Source organism: Bufo gargarizans, unplaced genomic scaffold, assembly GCF_014858855.1.
Source record: "Bufo gargarizans isolate SCDJY-AF-19 unplaced genomic scaffold, ASM1485885v1 original_scaffold_2196_pilon, whole genome shotgun sequence".
NCBI classification, from domain to species: domain Eukaryota; kingdom Metazoa; phylum Chordata; class Amphibia; order Anura; family Bufonidae; genus Bufo; species Bufo gargarizans.
In genome coordinates, this window is record NW_025334682.1 from 341,688 (window position 1) to 364,740 (window position 23,053).

A 23,053-nucleotide genomic window follows, 5' to 3' on the forward strand; every position below is an offset into this window, starting at 1 on the left:
GCACCGCCTACATCAGCTTACCTGTATATACAAAGTTAAAAACCCATTTAGTAGCTCTGCCTTTCTCTGATCCTCATGACCATCTCCCGGTTACCATTATTTAGGAGACATACCTGCTCTGACCTTGGTTTTTTAATATATCATTTTGGGGATCTGTTTTGCTCTCTTTGGTCACCTGTCATTCATTTAGTATCTTTGCTGATCTTGTGTTTTTTTGTTTTGTTTTGTTTTTTATACAGGTTTTAAGCCCTTGGTAAATTTCTAAGGTTACAGCTGACCCCTCAGATTTTTATTTTTTGAATGCCCTTTTTATATATTCATTACAAATATTTAAAGGGTTTTCCGGGATTGTTACTGTGCATCTGCTTCGGCCTCTTCCTAGGCCACGTTCATCGGTCAAATGGCCTAGGATCACCTCGGTCCCATGAAGTGAATGGGCCAGGGCTGCAATATCAAGCACAGCCGCTATACAAAGTATAACGCTGTGCTTGGTAAGCTGTGGAGCTCACGGAGAGCGTGGCATCTTTAAACAGCTGATCGCTGGAGTGTCGGAAGCCTGACCCCCACCAATCAGACATCGATGACGCATCCTGAGGCAAGGCTATCAGTATCAAAATCTTGGACAACTCCTTTAATATGACGGTCTCTGTAACCTTTTAACGTGATCTGAACCTTCAGTATGTTTTCTTTTTAAGATCCATGAATCTGCATTGAGAGCAAAGAACAGGAGGCAGAAAGAGAAGAGAAAGCAAATGCTGCAGAAACAAAGAGCCCATTCTGCTGATGTCGAAAGAGTTCTGAGGAGAAAACCTTCCCCTGTAGATAGTCCATGGATGACTGAATACATGAGATGCTATTCAGCCAGAGCTCGCTAGTGCTACTGTTGTCTCCACATGGACTGATTCATCAGCGACTTCATCCACTGCAGATCAGACAGGTTCACTTCAGTGGTTCATAAATATTGTCAGAAAGTGTCTGCTGACGAGCACTATATTTCCAGGTCACAGCAATACTGAACCAAACTAAAGCCGTATTTTTCCAAGGTTTTTATACAGTACACTTCAGGTGTTACATATAATATATTTTTCTTCAGTTTTCTTGTTTGCAATGTGCAAATGTTTCTAATGTGATTTCTATCAAGGTGACCGCTGTACTGAAATGTAATAGCAGGACCCATGTTCTAAATGGAGAAGTTGAGTTGTTTGGTGTTTCATTCCCATGCATTATAATTGGATTTCCAATGAAAAAGAAAAAACCTTTACTAGATAGTTACCAACAATAAGCACCAAACATGAATGTTTACGGTATGGGGAGACCTTGCAGTGGCCAGCGCCCGAACATTTACCTGAATTTGAAATATGGTTGTTCTAACATACAGGTGAAACTCGAAAAATTAGAATATCGTGCAAAAGTTCATTTACAGTATCTCAGTAATGCAACTTAAAGGGAGTTGCATTAATGCAGCTTAAAATTAGAATATTGTGATAAGGTTCAATATTCTAGGCTCAAAGTGTCACACTCTAGTCAGCTAATTAATCCATACCCCCTGAGCAAAGGGTACCTGAGATTGTGACTTTGGGGTTTTCATAAGCTGTAAGCCATAATCATCCAAATTAAAACAAATAAATGCTTGAAATATCTCACTTTGCATGTAATCAGTCTATCTCATATGTTAGTTTCACCTTTTAAGTTGAATTACTGAAATAAATGAACTTTGAACAATATTCTAATTTTTCGAGTTTCACCTGTATAATGTTCATTTGATCTGCCATTTGATCTGAAAGTCTGGCAATCTGCTGTTCTTTCTAGCGCAGAGTTTTTCTATAATGTAGAAAAAGCAGAATACCAAATGAGAAATCTGGTTAGGGTTTTGCCATCATTTTATTTTGGCTTTTCCAAGTGAGTTTTTATACTTTTGTGGATTTTTAAAAAATCTCATCATTTTCTTTTGATGTTGTAATAGCAAGTTTCCATTTTGTTTCACTTAATAGTGGTATGCTGACATGCTTTATTCCTTTATTCTGCTGGTTCTTGTGTCAGCTCAGTATTTATGTAGCTTAAAAAGCTTCTAGTGATTCAAGTCTGTAAATGATCAATGTATTTTTGGATAATATATTTATACACATTAAGCTAGATGTTCACACCCTGTCTGTACGATCACAAGTAAGCCAATAACTGAAGTCCATCTTCACATTAAAGGGAGTCAGTCACCTCCTTGTCACCAATATAACAGCATTGCCCCAGAGAAGCTTTCATATGCATTCCAGACATACCTGTTTGTACTTATGTGCCTTTATTCCATGTCCAGAAAAATTGCTTTTATTTAGCTGAAAAACAGCTCCCAGTGCCCAGCTGAAATTGAAAGTAAAAACAGCTTTCACTCCCAAGTCGATGTCTAACAGCTATATCTTCTGATATAGTGGATCTAATGCTGTGGTTCTGGTATTGTTTGAAAGCATGGTCTGCGGCTACCAATCCCAAGACATGAGCAGCTACAGCAGCGCTCCCCTCTTCAGTCTGGTTTGCTTTGGGCACTTAGGAACGGTTTTCCAGCAGAATAAAATCACTTTTCTTAGATATGGAATAAAGACACAAAGTACACACAGGTATGTTAGGAATGAATTTGCATTCTTCTGTCAAAAGTTTTGTTGAAAATGAGGTGACAGACTCCAGCAAACAGGGGGTCCGCAATATACAGGCACCGGCTGTGTTCACTCAATAACACTTGAATGAGTCCGCAAAATGTAAAGCGGAAGCCCATGGAAGCACTTCGGAGTGTTTCTGTGGGATTTTGGTCCGTGCTTTCTGCACCTAAAAAAAAAAACGGGACTTTATTTTTTTTGCAATGCAGACTGAATCTTGCGGATCTTGGACCCATCCGGCTTTTATATTGGCATTGCAGACTGCTATTTGCGTTCTGCAGCACGAGGTCCACACCCATGAGCCCTAAGGCTGGGACTACACAACTATCCCCCCCCCCCCCCTCTGTATCAAGAGTTATTTGAACAATGGAACTTTACAAATAAATAGGGTCTCTGGGCTCGTGGTCCCAGCAACTTGTGAATCCTGCTGTGACCCCATTCTCTTGTGAGGCTGTACTGCAATCTGTGGTTGCTCTAAAAGTCACCGTTTAGCCCAGCCTAAATGTTTGCTAACTTTTCACAAATCAATAGTGTATATGACTATAACAAGCTTTGTAATATATCTTATCAGGTGCCCTGTTCCCTGCACCTCCACAACAGCACTCAGCAGGAGGGTTACCGTGCATCTCCAGTGACATGAAACAACATGGATAACAGACATTAAAAGACCCTTCCCCTTTACCTGCTCCAATTGTTTCCTGTCCCTCTGGGATTGGAGGAGATCTTCCTGCAGGTACTTTGCATTGCTTTTATGTCAAGCCTGTCTTATGTTCCTGGCGTCGCTGCTAGGGTGGCTGTAGTAGAGAGCAGGGTTCTGGAATAGTTTGTTCTGCTCTTCCTGTCTCTTGGCATAAGGCCACCAGTGGAGGCAGCCCTGGGTTTGACAACACTACAATTGCTGGTTATGCAAATGTAGGGTTGTGGTCCTGGTCAAGACAATCTCCTGCACGCCAAACTGAATGTCAGAATGGGAAAGAAGGGTGATTTAAGCAATTTTGAGCGTGGCATGGTTGTTGGTGCCAGACGGGCCGGTCTGAGTATTTCACAATCTGCTCAGTTACTGGGATTTTCACGCACAACCATTTCTAGGGTTTACAAAGAATGGTGTGAAAAGGGAAAAACATCCAGTATGCGGCAGTCCTGAGGGCGAAAATGCCTTGTTGATGCTAGAGGTCAGAGGAGAATGGGCCGACTGATTCAAGCTGATAGAAGAGCAACATTGACTGAAATAACTCGTTACAACTGAGGCATGCATCAAAGCATTTGTGAAGCCACAACACGCACAACGTTGAGGCAGATGGGCTACAACAGCAGAAGACCCCACCGGGTACCACTCATCTCCACTACAAATGGGAAAAAGAAGCTACAATTTGCACGTGCTCACCAAAATTGGACTGTTGAAGACTGGAAAAATGTTGCCTGGTCTGATGAGTCTCGATTTCTGTTGAGACATTCAAATGGTAGAGTCCGAATTTGGCGTAAACAGAATGAGAACATGTATCCATCATGCCTTGTTACCACTGTGCAGGCTGGTGGTGGTGGTGTAATGGTGTGGGGGATGTTTTCTGGGCACACTTTAGGCCCCTTAGTGCCAATTGGCCATCGTTTAAATGCCACGGGCTACCTGAGCATTGTTTCTGACCATGTCCATCCCTTCATGACCACCATGTACCCATCCTCTGATAATGCACCATGTCACAAAGCTCGAATCATTTCAAATTGGTTTCTTGAACATGACAATAAGTTCACTGTACTAAAATGGCCCCCACAGTCACCAGATCTCAACCCAATAGAGCATCTTTGGGATGTGGTGGAACGGGAGCTTCATGCCCTGGATGTGCATCCCTCAAGTCTCCATGAACTGCAAGAGGCTATCCTATCAATATGGGCCAACATTTCTAAAGAATGCTATTGGGCACCTTGTTGAATCAATGCCACGTAAAATTAAGGCAGTTATGAAGGCAAAAGGGGGTCCAACACCTTATTAGTATGGTGTTCCCAAATATTCTTTAGGTGAGTGTGTGTGTGTATGTGTGTATATATATATATATATATATATATACATACATACACACACACACACACACACACACACAGTACAGACCAAAAGTTTGGACACACCTTCTCATTCAAGACTATGAAAATTGGAGATTCACACTGAAGGCATCAAAACTATGAATTAACACACGTGGAATCATATACATAACAAAAAGTGTGAAACAACTGAAAATATGTCATATTCTAGGTTCTTCAAATTAGCCACATTTTGCTTTGATTACTGCTTTGCACACTCTTGGCATTCTCTTGATGGGCTTCAAGAGGTAGTCACCTGAAATGGTTTTTACTTCATAGGTGTGCCCTGTCAGGTTTAATAAGTGGGATCTCTTGCCTTATAAATGGGGTTGGGACCATCAGTTGCATTGCGGAGAAGTCAGGTAGATACACAGCTGATAGTCCTACTGAATAGACTGTTAGAATTTGTATTATGGCAAGAAAAAAGCAGCTAAGTAAAGAAAAATGAGTGGCCATCATTACTTTAAGAAATGAAGGTCAGTCAGTCCGAAAAATTGGGAAAACTTTGAAAGTGTCCCCAAGTGCAGTCACAAAAACCAGCAAGCGCTACAAAGAAACTGGCTCACATGCGGACCGCCCCAGGAAAGGAAGACCAAGAGTCACCTCTGCTGCGGAGGATGAGTTCATCCGAGTCACCAGCCTCAGAAATCGCAGGTTAACAGCAGCTCAGATTAGAGACCGGGTCAATGCCACACAGGGTTCTAGCAGCAGACACATCTCTAGAACAACTGTTAAGAGGAGACTTTGTGAATCAGACCTTCATGGTAGAATATCTGCTAGGAAACCACTGCTAAGGACAGGCAACAAGCAGAAGAGACTTGTTTGGGCTAAGGAACACAAGGAATGGACATTAGACCAGTGGAAATCTGTGCTTTGGTCTGATGAGTCCAAATTTGAGATCTTTGGTTCCAACCACTGTGTTTTTGTGCGACGCAGAAAAGGTGAACGGATGGACTCTACATGCCTGGTTCCCACCGGGAAGCATGGAGGAGGAGGTGTGATGGTGTGGGGGTGCTTTGCTGGTGACACTGTTGGGGATTTATTCAAAATTGAAGGCATACTAAACCAGCATGGCTACCACCGCATCTTGCAGCAGCATGCTATTCCATCCAGTTTGCGTTTAGTTGGACCATCATTTATTTTTAAACAGGACAATTTCCCCAAACACACCTCCAGGCTGTGTAATGGCTATTTGACCATGAAGGAGAGTGATGGTGTGCTGCGCCAGATGAACTGGCCTCCACAGTCACCGGACCTGAACCCAATCAAGATGGTTTGGGGTGATCTGGACCGCAGAGTGAAGGCAAAAGGGCCAACAAGTGCTAAGCATCTCTGGGAACTCCTTCAAGACTGTTGGAAGACCGTTTCAGGTGACTATCTCTTGAAGCTCATCAAGAGAATGCCAAGAGTGTGCAAAGCAGTATTCAAAGCAAAAGGTGGCTACTTTGAAGAACGTAGAATATGACATATTTTCAGTTGTTTCACACTTTTTTGTTATGTATATAATTCCACATGTGTTAATTCATAGTTTTGATGCCTTTAGTGTGAATCTACAATTTTCATAGTCATGAAAATAAAGAAAACTCTTTGAATGAGAAGGTGTGTCCAAACTTTTGGTCTGTACTGTATATAATATTCATAACCTATCCTCAGCATAGGTCATCAGTATTAGTTTAGATTGGCGGGGGGGGGGGCGACTCCTGGCACTCCCACCAATCATGACCTAACGTCATGTCTTTTTATTTTTGGTGCAATAGAAAATATGATACAGGAATATAAGCGTATGCCCTAGACATGTCCTCAGAACTACATGTTGTACTGCTGTGGGAATGGAATTTCTGAGATTGCATTAGATAGATTGCCAGTGTGAACTCACAAAGGGCAGATATGTGCAATTTTTGTAATTTTGTAAGAGAGAGTCCACATCACCATTATTTTTCCATTTTTCTGATCTGTCAGAAGAACAGAAAAATTAAAAAAGAATCCTGTGCATCACTTATGCACATTTGGCATCCATTTAAGCCATTACTGTCTGAGATACATTTTTGTAGACAAAAAAAGTTCAGCATACTTGTTAATGGAAAACTGTTGCCAAATAGCTGATGCACAGGATCCATTTTTATTACAGGATTTGTTTGTTCTTTACTTATCTGTTCTTCTGACAAATTAGAACAACAGAAAAATAATGGTGAGGTAATTTCCCAGAGACTAAACCATTGCAGGGCAGAGCTCGATGCCGAGGACCCTGACCCTCATGTAAGGACAGCACCAACAACATATTTTTTTCAAACCAATATAAGGAAGATATACGGTAAACTGCAGCCATGACGTCTGTTAACCAGCCAGAAAGTAGTGGGACATGCACTTTCCCCAGAAAACCCAGAGTTGTACAGAACCGAAGGAAGTACAGAGGAATGCAGCCACCTATGAATGAAGAGACCTACAATTATAAAAATATCATGGACCAAAGGGTGGTACGAGGCAGTACATATGCCCAATACATATTGCCACTGTCTGTTCAGCCAGATCCAGAGGAATCAGAACGCTGGCAGGAGATCACTTGCAAAGTAATGTGCAAAAGAACTGTGGAGATCTAGGTCACCAGAACCTGTGAAAGGCAGGAAACACATTGATGTTCAGACAGACTTTACTTAGAAGAACTCTGTGACCATGTTGAGGAGAAGTACATGGAGTGCCAGACAGATGCCTTCTTGGACAGGCCACACACATCCCTCTTCATCCCAGCTAATACTGGGGCTGATGTTGCTACTCAGATCCTGGAAGGAGAAGTTTTTGACTTTGATCTGGATATAAAGCTAATCATGGAAGTGTTGATTGGGAAGAAGAAGAAGAACTGGCAAACTTAAGAGCACAGCGGAATGCTTTTGAGGAGCTGCGTAATGCTGAGCTTGCTGAAGTGCAACTACTTGAGGAACAGGAGAAAGGGCATAGGGAGGAAAAGGAATGGCGGAAACAGCAACAGAGAGAAATGCTTCTGAAAGAAAAGGAGACTTCAAAGAAAGTGGCAGCTAAGGCGTTTTCCCAGCATTACCTGGCTGATCTTGTTCCTTCTGTATTTAGCAGCTTGAGGGACAATGGATATTTCTATGATCCTGTGGAAAGAGATGTCGAGACGGGATTCATGGCTAAGGCTACTTTCACACTTGCGTTCAGAGCGGATCCGTCTGAGACGGATCCGCTCATATAATGCAGACGGTGGATCCGTTCAGAACGGATCCGTCTGCATTATATTGTAAAAAAATTTCTAAGTGTCAAAGTAGCCTCAGACGGATCAGTCCAGACTTTACATTGAAAGTCAATGGGGGGCGGATCCGTTTGAAAATTGAGCCATAGTGTGTCATATTCAAACGGATCCGTCCCTATTGACTTACATTGTAAGTCTAGACGGATCCGTTTGCCTCCGCACAGCCAGGCAGACACCCGAACGCTGCAAGCAGCGTTCAGGTGTCCGCCTGCTGAGCGGAGCGGAGGCTGAACGCTGCCAGACTGATGCATTCTGAGCGGATCCGCATCCACTCAGAATGCATTAGGGCTGGACGGAAGCGTTCAGGGCCGCTTGTGAGAGCCTTTGAACGGAACTCACAAGCGGAGCCCCGAACGCTAGTGTGAAAGTATCCTAAGGTGAACAAAAAACTAGAGAGGAATGAACTGGGCAGGACCATGCTTAAATGTTAATCAGTGAAGTAATGGAAAAACTGATTGAAAACTACAGCAAATTGGAACAAACAGAGTCATTTAGCATATGGGAGACATTTAAAGGGGGCACTGCAGCTATATGCATGCAACATCAAGCAAGCCACAGTGTGTACAGACAAGAAGAGCAGAGACTAATACATTTCACCAGTGAAGAAACTAAATATTTTTTTAAGTAAAAAAGAAAAAGAAAAAACTTGCCCTTACACTGATTTAGGCTACTTTGACACTAGCGGCAAAGAACACCCGTCGAAACAGCCTGCCAGAGTTCCTTGCCCCTAGTGTGAAACTAGCCTTAGCTAATTCCAGGACTGGACCTTTTAAAGCGATTGTCTCTTGCATCCAACCCAAATTTTGCTGCAAGCAGATCTGTGGGCTTTTCCTAGTTTTTTTTTTCCCACATGAAAGCACTCGAAGTTTATGTATCTACATTTTAGTTATTTGTCCTTTTTTGTTGCCTTTCTGTGATGTTGTGTCCATAAACATTTATACAGGTAGTTGTGAAATTTGGTTGTCAGTAGTTTTTTCCCACAAACTTTAAAAATTGTAAATGTGTCTTATATATGTATGTTTGACCAATAAAAAAAAAATCCAGAAATGAAATTTTAGTGTAAATTTTATTACTATATACTTTACTGACAAAAAGTTAGGAATATTTGGCTAACTTTTTGAGAGTAGTGTATATATGATAGAATGTTTGTAAGTCCACAACGTGTTAAATAGCTTATTTTATCTAATGCACCTCAATGCATTAGGCTCTCAGAATACATCAGCAGTATACTTTAAAGTGGTTATCCGGGCTTTTAAAATTAATGGCCTGTCCTCAGGCACCCCGTTAATCAGCTTTATGAGGAGACGGCACAGCGGTGAACAGAAAGGTAGAAGGCACGTGCATGCTAAGCACGCCGTCGCATACTACTGATTGGCTGGGGTACCGGGTGTCAGACTCCTGCCGATCTGATGTTGATGACCTATCCTGAGGATAGGGAATCAATATTAAAAGCTTGGAAAACCCCTTTTAAAAGTGGAATCACACGCAACATAATCCATTTAATTTGGCTCCTTAGAACTAAATGGTTTTTCAGCAAAGTTGCAGGAATCTCTGTGAAAAGTAACATTTTAAGTGTAGGGTCTAGCTCCCAGACTCCTAGCTCCATGCATAGATTCAACACAACCCCTTTACGGTGCTGCCACACTAAATCCTCTTGTTTTAAACCATTTTTGGGGAGACATTTTTTAGACGCAGACTTTTTTTTCCCAGACTTATTCAGTGTATTTTATGGCAATCTTTTCCTTGGGTAGAGAGGGAGGGGTGGGGTGAAACAACAACAACAAAAAAATATAAAAAATGTAGCCACATTACATGCCAGTCAATAGCAAATTATATAAAACGCCCTCCAAGATGACTTCCGGTTTCGGCGCATGCATGGAGAGACGTGAGTAAGAGGTGCTCCGCTCGGCCGGCCCGATTATCTAGTGAACTGCCGCATATCGGGACCGAAAGGTACCCCCAGAACCCCCTAACAGTGTCGGGGCATCTATGGAGAAATTCATTGTCAGAGGCGGTTCACAGAAGGAGTTGCGGGCAACACTCCCTACAGGTGACGACCTGAAAGCGAAGGGCAAGATGGCGCCGGTGGCCGAGAAAAGACACAGGCTTACCCGCTCAACATCGCAGTCGACCCAGAAAAGCACAGAGGCATCGGGTTCCGATGGAGAAGAAGGGGAGTGTGGGCTCACCGTGGCGGAAGAGTTGACAGCCTCCTGCAAAACTATGGCCATAGAAGTGGCTAAACTCCTTGCACCGGATTTCAAAGCTTCCCTGGAAGCCACGGTCTCTTTGGCCCTGCAACAACTGCAGTCAGAAGTGGCGCAGCATACTTCTCAGATTGCTGATGTGGAACAAAGGGTGGTAATAGTGGAGGAAGAGCTGGAGAAGGCCCAGAGTAACATTAGAGACCTCCTGCGCAACAATCAGTACCTGAAAGAGAAGATGGACGATTTGGAGAATCGCTCCAGGAGGAATAACCTGTGAATTATCGGCCTTCCAGAATCAATCCCTTCGAATCAGCTGGCGGATATTTGCGAGGTGAAGATCCCGCAAGCCCTGGGGCTGCGAGGCACTTGCACCATGGAGAGAGCACACCGCTTGGGACTGCCGCTACCTGCAGGGCGATCAAACAACGTGAGGCCGAGAGCTGCGATAGTTAAATACTTGAACTATGCCGCCAATGAGGCTATTCTGGCGAAATTCCGACGTAATGTGCGCCCCTTAATGATTCGGGGCAACAAGATCCTTCTATTCAGCGACTACTCAGCAGAAGTGGCACAGCGCAGGAGGGAATTCTCGCAAGTTTGCTCCGCTTTAGCTAGAAACAAGTTTGCCCTGCTGTATCCTGCAACCCTGAGGATCTTTCGTCAAGACGGGACGGTAGATACCTACTTTTCACCGGGGGAAGCAACAGAGGTGCTTGAGTCGGATCCCTTGTTTTCTGATATCATACCGCCATCCTCCCAGCGATCCACATCCTCGGTCAGAGGTAGAGGAGCCAGTCAGAAGTCAGGGAGAGGGGTGCCCAGACCTACAGAGCTGGATCGTCATGACGTGGATCCTATGTGAATTTGGACACCCCTGAGTTCTGGCAGCGTCTGATGAGGTCGCCCTGGAGGGACACGTGAGACAACATTGGACTCTTGGTTCATTAATGTTAATGTGTTAAATTCTATGTCTAGGCCGTACATTTTGGGCTGGTGAGCGGCGTAGAGAAGGAGATAGTTAATGATTCTGTTTAGCGTAGGTAGCGACAACTGCTACACAGTAAGATGCGCGAAAAAAGCGAAGTCGATATGTGATACGTTTATGTTGTGGGGTTGGGTAGGGGGGCATGGGCGGGAGGGAGGGGTGGGGAGGGGAGGGTGGTGAACACCAATTTTGAGGGGTTCGGAATGCTGCTGCCTAGGTGCCAATATGTGAGATTCTGTTTTGACCTGTTCCTGTTGGCTTCTCCTGCGGAGTACGCAAGCATAGAGTACCAATAATGCGAGTAGCCACGTGGAACGTTAAGGGCCTTCGGTCCCCGGCCAAACGCATGGCGGTGCTACGCCACCTCAGAAAACTCAAGATAGATGTGGCATTCCTGCAGGAGACCCATTTAGAGGAGGCAGATTTCTGTAGGATGCAAAGATTGTGGGTGGGGCAGGTGGTAGGTTCACCCTCAGTGGGCAGGAAGGCGGGCATCATGGTCATGTTTCATAAACGTTTACGCTACGAGATTTCTTCTGTATCTACTGACAAACAGGGGAGATGGATGCGACTAAGCTTAGATTCTCCGGTGGGACAGATAGTTCTACATAATGTCTATGCACCCAACACCTCCCAGACGGACTTTTACAGGTCCTTGGAGAAGGACATCCTAGGGGAAGGAGGATAGGAAGAGGGGGGCCTTCGATATTATTTCTCAACAGAATAGGGCTCAGACGTTGCTCCCCCTGATACAAAACACAGGCCTGTGTGATACCTGGCGTTACCATCACCCAGTGGATCACGAGTATACTCATTATTCTCATGCCCAGGGGTCATGGTCCTGGATTGACTACTTCTTGACATCACCAAGGGTGCTGTCCAGAGTCAAACTGGTAGAAATTCAAGACGTATTAATCTCGGACCATGCCCCAGTGGTTATGGAAATTATGGACTTAGTTCCCAGAGGTCAAGATTTTACATGGAGAATGCCTCAGCACTTGTCCAAGGACAAGGATTTTATAGATAAGCTAAAAGGGTGGTGGTGGGAATACTCACAGGATAATGCGGATCAAGCGTCAAACCAGAATTTATTCTGGGATGCGGCCAAAGCGGTTCTTAGGGGCCGGATAATGTCCTATTCAATAGGGAAAAAGAGGGAAGCGAGGTGGGGGGCGCGGTTCTGTGCCGACACCGCTTCAAGTTCTAAGGTCTTAGATTGGTGTTCAGGGGTGGGGGGTAGGGGGGGGGGGGGTTGGGATGGGGGCATGAATAAGAGGGTTGGGGAGGGAGGGGGGTATAAAATTGTAAAATTGTGATTTGAGGAATCAAGCCTTTACAACTGCTTGTACAATATGCTTTGATGCAATTCTTGTATGCTGTACTGTGTTCATGACTTTGCTAGTGATTTCTCACTTCAATAAAGAGATCTTTAAAAAAAAAAAAAAAACGCCCTCCAAACACTTAGTCAGGTCCATAAATATTGGGACACTGACACAATTGTAACATTTCTGGCTCTATACACCACCACAATGGATTTGAAAAGAAACAAACAAGACGTGCTTTAACTGCAGACTGTCAGCTTTAATTTAAGGGTATTTACATCCAAATCAGGTGAACTGTGTAGGAATTACAACAGTTTGCATATGTACCTCCCACTTGTTAAGGAACCAAAAGTAATGGGACAATTGGCTTCTCAGCTGTTCCATGGCCAGGTGTGTCTTAGTCCCTCATTATCCCAATTACAATGAGCAGATCAAAGGTCCAGAGTTAATTTCAAGTGTGCTATTTGCATTTGAAATCTGTTGCTGTCAACTCTCAAGATGAGATCCAAAGAGCTGTCACTATCAGTGTAGCAAGCCATCATTAGGCTGAAAAAACAAAATAAACCCATCAGATAGATAGAAAAAACATTAGGCGTGGCCAAAAGAACTGTTTGGAACATTCTTAAAAAGAAGGAACGTCATCGGTGCTCAGCAACACCAAAAGACCCAGAAGACCATGGAAAAAAAAAACTAGTGAAGAAAACACCCTTCACAACAGTTGGCCAGCTCAAGAACACTCTCTAGGAGGTAGGTGTATGTGTGTCAAAGTCAACAATCAAGAGAAGACTTCACCAGAGTGAATACAAAGGGTTCACCACAAGATGTAAAACATTGGTGAGCCTCAAAAACAGGAAGGCCAGATTAGAGTTTGCCAAACAACATCTAAAAAATGCTTCACAGTTCTGGAACAACATCCTATGGACAGATGAGACCAATATCAACTTGTACCAGAGTGATGGGAAGAGAAGAGTATGGAGAAGGAAAGGAACTGCTCATGATCCTAAGCATACCACCTCATCAGTGAAGCATTGTGGTAATAGTGTCATGGTGTGGGCATGTATGGCTGCCAATGGAACTGGTTCTTGTATTTATTGATGATGTGACTGCTGACAAAAGCAGCAGGATGAATTCTGAAGTGTTTTGGGCTATATTATCTGCTCATATTCAGCCAAATGCTTCAGAACTCATTGGACGGTGCTTCACAGTGCAGATGGACAATGCCCTAAAGCCTACTGCAAAAGCAACCAAAGAGTTTTTTTAAGGGAAACCAAATCGAAAAATCTGTGGATCACTACAGCTGATTTGTGGATTTAAGGTGCTCTTGGTCCGACACCTCACACCGGCATGCTGGGACAGTAGCTCCCCTGGACTTCAAGTTTAAAGAGCTGTGATTAAAAGGAACGAGTACCGGAAGAAAGAGCCACAAACATAGTTCTGTGAGCAGACACAAGGTTGACTCGGCATCCACAGCATATCTCCTTTGGGTCCGGACATAGGACAAAGCAACATCGACCAAGGTAAAGCTGTAAAGTTGCTTGTATAGGTGGGACGCCACCTTAGTGCACAGTCACCTTTACCTTAAACCGAGTAGGATCGGTGAATGTTTCACAAGACCCGTTTTAAAACACTTGGGATTGCGGTTTTCTTTAAAGACTGACATAACAATTGCGGCTGTCTGAACTTCAACCATCCAGGCTGGTTCTGGCTACAATCAAGGGTGCGGTCCTTTAACTTAAAACCGCCTGGAATTTTATATAGACCTTTGTCCGGATTGTGGTCTTTCCAACTTTAGCTGCTATAACTATTGGCCACATTGCTGCTAGTAATTTATGGTTATCCTTATGTGAATTTCTATGTCATTTTATTGCATTTTATATTGTATTTTATATTGCATTTTATGAGTATATCGATATATTTTATTATATTTGATTAAAATTTTGACCTATAATCCATATTTGAGTGCCTGGTTTAATCCTTATACATTTTTTAAGGGAAAGAAGTGGAATGTTATGCAATGGCCAAGTCAAACACCTGAGCATGCATTTCACTTGCTGAAGACAAAACTGAAGGATAAATGCCCGAAGAACAAGAAGGAACTGAAGACAGTTGCAGTAGAGGCCTGGCAGAGCATCACCAGGGATGAAACCCAGCGTCTGGTGATGTCTATGCGTTCCAGACTTCAGGCTGTAATTGACTGTAAAGGATTTGCAACCAAGTATTAAAAATTGAAAGTTTGATTTATGATTATTATTCTGTCCCATTACTTTTGGTTCCTTAACAAGTGGGAGGCACATATGCAAACTGTTTTAATTCCTACACTGTTCATCTGATTTGGATGTAAATACCCTCAAATTAAAGCTGACAGTCTGCAGTTCTGCACATCTTGTTTGTTTCTTTTCAAATCCATTGTGGTGGTGTATAGAGCCAAAAATGTTAGAATTGTGTCGATGTCCCAATATTTATGGACCTGACTGTATATTGTTGTGGTGTTTTAAGATGTTTCCTTGTGTTTTTGCACCCTTGGTGGTTTTTTTTTAATGCTCTGGTTGTCCCCTTAAATGTGACCTCCACCATTCCCGACCCCCTTAACAGAGACCTCCACAGAGACTGCCCCTTTAACAGTGACTGCCACAGTACCCCACTCCCTTAACAGTGACCTCCACTGTACCCCACTCTCTTAACAGTGACCTTAAAGAACCCCGCTGCCTTAACAGTGACCGCCCCTTTAATAGTGTCTTCCACACTCCCCTTCTCCCTTGACAGTGACCTCCACAATGCCCGCCCCTTTAACAGTGACCTCCACAGCAGCCGCCCCTTTAAAAGTGACCTCCACAGTACTCCGTCTCCTTCTCCATATGCCTTCCATTTCTATTTTGTTCAAACATAGATCATGTCCTATTATTGCCCACAAATAACGATCCGTGGCTCCATTCAAGTCAATGGGTGCGCAAAAAAAATGTTATGCCCAGACCAATTTTTTATATACAGTAAGTTTAAACATTATTGTATGCTTCCGTTTGCGATCCGCAAAAAAAGGATCACAAACAGAAAAACAGAACGCCAAAACGGAACGGAAGCATAAACATTACTTTAAAAAAAATGGAAAAATGGATCCCTCAAAAATGGAGTGCAAAATACTTAAAAATCCATATGGTCGTGTGCAGGTGGCCTAACAATGATTTCCACAATATCCCGCCCCCTTAACAGTGACCCCCACAGAGCTCCGTTCACTTAAAATGTGACCCCCACAACACTCCGCCCCCTTAACAGTGACCTCTACAGCACCTTGCCCCTAACACTGACCTCCATAGCAGACCGTCCCTTTAACTGTGACCTCCACTGTTCCCTGCTCCCTTAACAGAGACCTCCACAGCACCCGCCCCTTTAACAGTGACCTCCAAAGCATCTTGGGCCCTTAACAGTGACCTCCACAGTGCCTACTTCTTTAACAGTGATCTCCAAAGCATCCTGCCACCTTAACGGTGACCTCCACAGCGGCCGCCACTTCATTAGTGACCTCCACAGTACCCCGTCTTCTTAACAGTGATTTCCACAACACCCCGCCCCCTTAACAGTGGCCTCTACAGCAATCTGCCCCTTAACACTGACCTCCATAGCGGACCGTCCCCTTAACTGTGACCTCCACAGCAGCCTGCCACTACGGTGGCCAGAGGCCCGGTTTTAGGGCAGGCAGTCCAGCTTTCAGACTCCTTGTCCTCTGTCTGGTGCAGGGCCTGGATGGACACAGGGATGTCCTTATGAACAGCTCACTCTCAGACAGCAGCACTTTGCTGTCTGAGCGTGAGCTGCAGGGAGAAAGTCACCCTCCCTCCCGCCCCTGCAGCTGACAATAGTTGACTTTTACCTTCAGTTTATTTAATCCCCATCGACTGCGGAGTTGGAGGGGACGTGGCTTAGCGGGACCTGGGGCGGGGTTTTTAAGTCCGTCTTTTGAGGTTGGCCTGAATGGCCACCCTACCTGCCCCTGAACTGCGACCTCCATAGCACTCCGCCCCCTCAACAGTGTCATCCACAGCGACTTGCCCCTTTAAAGCTGACCTACAGAAGTGAATAAAAATGGCTGGGTTGTTATAGAAACCTGGTTTAACCCCTTCACATCTGGGGCATTTCCCCCTTCTTGACAGAGCCATTTTTTGACACTTTTGTGTCACTTTATGTGGTAATAACTTTAAAACACTTTCACTTATCCAGACCATTCTAAGATTAGTTTTCTCATCACATATTGTACTTCATGACAGTGGTAAAATTGAGTAAAAAATAAATAAAATGTAATTATAAAAAATACCAAATGTATCCAAAATTTTGAAAAAATTTGCAAATTTACAAATTTCCATTTCTCTACTTTTTTAATAGAAAGTAATACCTCCAAAAATAGTTATCACTTTACATTCCCCATATGTCTACTTTATTGTTGGATCATTTTGTGAATGCTATTTTATTTTTTGGGGATGTTAGAAGGCTTAGAACTTTGGAAGCAAATCTTGAAATTTTTCAGAAAATTTCCAAAACCCACTTTTTAAGGACCAGTTTAGGTGTGAAGTCACTTTATGAGGCTTACATAATAGAAACCACCCAAAACGGACCCAATTTTAGAAACTACACCCCTCAATGCATTCAAAACTAATTTTACTAAACATTGTTAACACTTTAGGTGCTTCACAAGAATTAATGGAAAATGGAGATTACATTTCAGAATTTCACTTTTTTGGCAGATTTTCCATTTTAATAATTTTTTTCCACTAACAAAGCAAGGGTTAACAGCCAAACAAAACTCAATATTTATTGCCCTGATTCTTTAGTTTAAAAAAACACCCCAAATGTGGTTGTAAACTGTTGTATGGCCACACGGCAGGCCGCAGAAAGAAAGGAACGCCATATGGTTTTTGGAGGGCTGATTTTGCTGGTTTTTTGACACCATGTCCTATCTGAAGCTCCCCTGATACACCCCTAGAGTAGAAACTCAAAAACAAAAGTGACCCATTTTGGAAAATAAACCCCTCAGGGTATTCTAAACGGATTCTACAAACCTTGGTAACCCTTTAGGTGTTCCACAAAAGTTAATGGAATATGGAGATAACATTTTAGAATTTCTATTTTTTGGCAAATTTTACATTTTAATCAATTTTTTCCAGTAACAAAGCAAGGGTTAACAGCCAAACAATATTCAATATTTATTGCCCTGATTCTGTGTTTACAGAAACACCCCATACGTGGTCGTAAACTGCTGTATGGCCACACGGCAGGCCACAGAAGGAAAGGAACGCCATATGGTTTTTGGAATGCAGATTTTGCTGGATTGGTTTTTTGACACCATGTTCTCTGATGCACCCCTAGAGTAGAAACTCAAACAAAGTGACCCATTTTGGAAAATATACCCCTCAAGGTATTCAAAACTGATTTTACAAACTTTGGCAACCCTTTAAGTATTCCACAAGAGTTAATGGAATATGGAGATAAAATTTTAGAATTTCTATATTTTGGAAAATTTTCCATTTTAATCAATTTTTTCCAGTAACAATGCAAGGGTTATCAGCCAAACAATAGTCAATATTTATTGCCCTAATTCTGTAGTTTACAGAAACACCCCATATGTGGTCATAAACTGCTGTATGGGCACACGGCAGGGCGCAGAATGAAAGGAACGCCATATGGTGTTTGGAAGACAGATTTTGCTGGACTGTTTTTTTTTTTTTATGCCATGTCACATTTGAAGACCCACTGATGCGCCCCTAGATTAGAAACTCCAAAAAAGTGACCCCATTTTGGAAACTACAGGAAAAGGTGGCAGTTTTGTTGGTACTATTTTAGTGTACATGTGATTTTTGGTTGCTCTATATTACACTTTTTGTGAGGCAAGGTAACAAAACATAGCTGTTTTAGCACCATTTTTATTTTTTTGTTATTTACAATGTTCATCTGACAGGTTAGATTATGTGCTATTTTTATAGAGCAGGTTGTTACAGACTTGACAATACCAAATATGACATAAAAAAAAAATATATATATATATATATATATATTTTTTTTTTTTGTGTCTCCACACACTGAAAGCCATATTTTTTTTTAATGTTTTTTGGGCGATTGTCTTATGTAGGGGGTCATTTTTTTCAGTATGAGATGACTGGTACTATTTTAGGATGCATATGACTTTTTGATTGCTTGGTATTACACTTTTTGTGATGTAAGGCGACAAAAAATGGCTTTTTTTTTTGCACACTTTAAAAAAAAGAAATTATGAGGGGTTAGGTAATGTGATATTTTTATACAGCAGGATATTAGGCGATACCTAATATCTATACTTTTTATTTATTTATTTAAGTTTTACACAATAATATTATTTCTGAAACAAACAAAAAAATAATATCATGTTTTAGTGTCTCCATATTCTGAGAGTCATATATTTTTTTATTTTTGGGGGCAATTGTCTTATGTAGGGTCTCATTTTTTGCAGGATGAGATGAATGTTTGATTGGCACTATTTTGGGGTGCAAATGACTTTTTGATCACTTGCTATTACACTTTTTGTGATGTAAGGTGACAAAAAAATAGCTTTTTTGTGGCACTGTTTCTATAAAAAAAAATTACGGCGTTAACCTGGGGTTGGGTCATGTGATATTTTTATAGAGATGGTTGTTACGGATGCTGCAATACCTAATATGTCTACTTTTTTATTTTTTTTATTTCACTTTAACACAATAATAGCATTTTTGAAACAAAAAATTATGTTTTAATTGTGGAACGGATGCGGACCCATTTTGCAGACTGGAAAAGATATCCCTCAAAATGAAAATAAATTAAATTATTAAAGTTAAGCAAAAAAAGCATAGATGTGGTAGGCAATAACAAGTGCTCGGCGGCACCAAATGAGAAACCATATCTCCTACCACAATCCGGGGGGTTCCAATGCACATCCATGAATCCAGGAGGGAAAGCAAAAAAACATCCATCCCTGGGCTAGATGATGATGTGGTATTGAAGGACAGGGTGGGCAAAGAACTGTCCTTGATATTGCCCTACAGGGGGGCTACTATTCTGGCCCTGATAGCCTAACCACAGACAACCCACCCTGATAAGAGCGACGCCGTCTGGAACCTTACCCTATATAAAAATGGCCCTAGTAAGCCCCTAGGCCCCTGACTTCCAGGTGATAACTATATAGATCTATGTGTTTTTGACTCATTATAAAAGTATATCGCACCCCTCTGTGTATCACACATATCGATAGCACACCTATATTATTGCTTAAAATGACTTTTGTGGCCCTATTAGCTAGCGTTTGGTGTCCCTAATAGCCTGTTCCTGCTCCACACACCAACCTCTTCCTACACTGGCAAAACACTGAATGTAAAATGGCGGCCAGATCAGGTTTATTTATAAGGTAGGGGGTATGTCCAAGTGCTGAAATGTCTCAATTGGCTGTCCTGTACCACCTGATGGATGTGTCATGGGTCAAAGTTCTTCACAATGTAAAAGAATATGGCGGGCGCGAATTTCTCCATATGTTCGCATGTTCGGCGAATCACGAACACACAAAGTTCGCTGCGAAACGACCGCCAGGCGAACCGCAAGGCCATCTCTAATGAAGACTGCGAGCTGTTATTGGCTGAAAAAGGTCATGTGACCAGCCTTTTATTGGGTAATGCATTTTTTTGGGAATATCTAAGATACGGTACGTGCTAGAGAACCGAGACCCGGTCTAAAACCTTCCTTGACACCTGATGTACCTGTGTGCCAAATGCCAAATTTTGTGATTGTAAATGCGGCGGTGCAGATTCCTTTAGTGGACAGACATACACACACACACACACACACACACACATACATACATACACTCAGCCTTATATAATATATATATATATATATATATATATATATAGTGTAAGGGATCGTCTCTTATTCGGGGGTCATTCTCACAATGATCTTCATCGACCACTGGGTTTCAGGTCCAAACAGTGCAATTTATTTTACACTCTTCATACACAACATGGCATAAAACAAAAGCCTGCCCATCTGGGCTCTACCTAAACATAATAAACATCGTATCCCTAACTCTGCTATACGATAGCGTTCCCACATGGAACCAGGTGCGGCTTATCCCTCCAGCCCTCAGGCTGTAACAAATGCAGTACCTTTGGAGGGGGTTGTGGTCTAGCAGTCCTCCTGAGGGTCCATTCACACGTACGTTTTTTCTTTCCTGATCTGTTCCGTTTTTTGCGGAACAGATCAGGACCAGTTCTAGACCCATTCATTTTCAATGGGTCCTGGAAAAAAAAAAAAAAAAAAAAAATCGGACAACACAATGTTTGCTGTCCGTTTCTGTTGTTCCGTTCCGCATGTCCTATTAAATATAAAACTTGGGGGCGTGGCCAACTGCCGTCATGGACGGTCGCATCTGAGAGCAGCTCCGTCTCCCACCAGTAATCCTGAGCCATCCTGCACATTCCGGCTGTAGATATCACCCACAGCAAGGAAGTTTGGATCTACTATCGAGACCGATTGCGCGCCATGAGCCCCAGCAAAGCACAGATGGCGGCGGAGCGGCTTAAGGAGTTTGCCAGGCAGGACTCCCAACATGGCGCTGCGGCCTCCTCACCATCCCGCACAGCCAGCACGCGGAGTCAGTCCTCACAGCAGCTCCCGTCTGACACAGAGGCCGCACCAGAACTAACCCTGCAAACCTCCCACCAGCAATTGATGGCGGCTATCACAGGTTGCCAGGTCTCCCTGACAGGGAAGATTGAGGAGGTCAGGGTGGATTTGGGCCTACTAAGACATGACGTGCAGCAGCTACGTGAGAGGGTTAAACTTACTGAAACCAGAGTGTCTGACCTGGAAGACATGACCACTTCATTACCAGCGAGGATAGCCGCCGTGGAGGCCTCCGTGGAACTTTACCGCCAGAAATGCGATGACCTGGAAAATCGCGCGCGTCGCAATAACGTGCGCATTATCGGCATGCCGGAACGGGCGGAAGGCAATGATCCGGCGATTTTCCTGGAAGGATGGTTCAAGGAGATATTCCCGAACGCTGCCTTCTCCACCGCGTACGCCGTTGAGCGGGCGCACCGTGTCCCGGCCAGGCCACTACCACCGGGGGCCCCGCCAAGGCCTTTACTTGCCCGCATGTTAAATTGGCGCGACAGGGATCTCATCCTAGCACAAGCCAGGGTCGCACAGGCCATTACACTGGGTTCGGCGAACATCTCCCTATATCCGGACTTCTCCGCTGACCTGCAGAAGAGGAGAGCCACCTTCGTCTCCATTAAAAGACGACTTCGTGAGATGAACCTGAAGTATTCCATGGCATACCCTGCGCGTCTGAGGATCGTCGACGGCGAAAAATCTCTGTTTTTCTCTACACCTGCTGAGGCAGAGGACTGGCTTTCGGGAAGACCTCGCCGCTCTCCTCCTAACTAATTTGGAGACAGGATGAAGCTTTGTCACCATCAACGGGGACTCAGTTCAGGATATGCTGAATATGTGGCGTGACTGTCCCATGATTCTACCTTTATAATTTTGCCTGGGTCCTTGGTTGGTAAAGTATTATCTTGCTGTGTTTAGACTCAGAGCCGTTAAGGGTTAATTGCACTCCTGCATATATGATGATGGTCCGATTATTTGGTCGGGACACTCTGCTATAAATGGTGGGATTTGCTGCTCTACCTGCACTGGGTTTCCATCCCTATACACCGTGCAGGTCCCCCAATGTACGGGGCCATTAGCTACAATGGGCATGTTTATGTTTTACTAGTTCACCCACTGTTTGGGTGGTTACAAGTATGCCTTATGTTAATCGCTTTATTTGAAATGTACAGTTACTTTATGCATATGATAATCCACATCCATCTCCTCTGCCATAGTGTTCCCCAGAGTCTAGAGTCTTATCCTCCTTCCATTTCTGGTGCTCACTATGGCGGACATTAGGATAATGTCTTGGAACGTCAGAGGGCTGGGCGGACCCAGGAAACGCATGGCTGTGTTTTCTCATATCCGAAGCCATGCTCCCCATATCCTAGGGTTGCAGGAAACGCACCTCACTGCTGAAACAGGGGGGAGGGTAAAGAAGCCCTGGGCTCAGTGGGTGGAAAATGCGTATGGAACCTCATACTCTAGAGGAGTATCATTGCTGATTCATCGGGCAGTCAGATGGGAACCGCACCACACTAGTATTGACCCAGAAGGGAAGTTTGTTTTTGTCTATGCTCATATAAATGGTATGCCATATGTGATTATGAATATGTACAACCCTCCTCCAGCCAGTCTAGCACTGCTTCAGGCGGCGGCAGGATTTGCAGCGCAATTCCCCACTGCCGGGATTCTAGGCATGGGAGACCTTAATATGGTCCTGGATGACTCGCAGGACAGATTTCGCAACCCGTCTGCTAGTCACCCCGGACGGCCCCCACACAGGACTGCTCTGGCGCGCCTCTTGTCTGAGCTGGGATGGCTGGACATATGGAGAGAGAGATATCCAGACAGGATAGAGTTCTCTTGTTTCACACCCTCTAGGGGAGCTCTCTCTAGGATTGACTACCTCC

General features: G+C 43.5%; 1 pseudogene; it reads left to right on the top strand.

Annotated features, from left to right (window-relative positions):
• The first annotated feature begins 6,811 nt into the window (after nucleotides 1-6,811).
• On the top strand, nucleotides 6,812-7,911 carry LOC122924068 (annotated as a pseudogene).
• The last annotated feature ends 15,142 nt before the right edge of the window (nucleotides 7,912-23,053 follow it).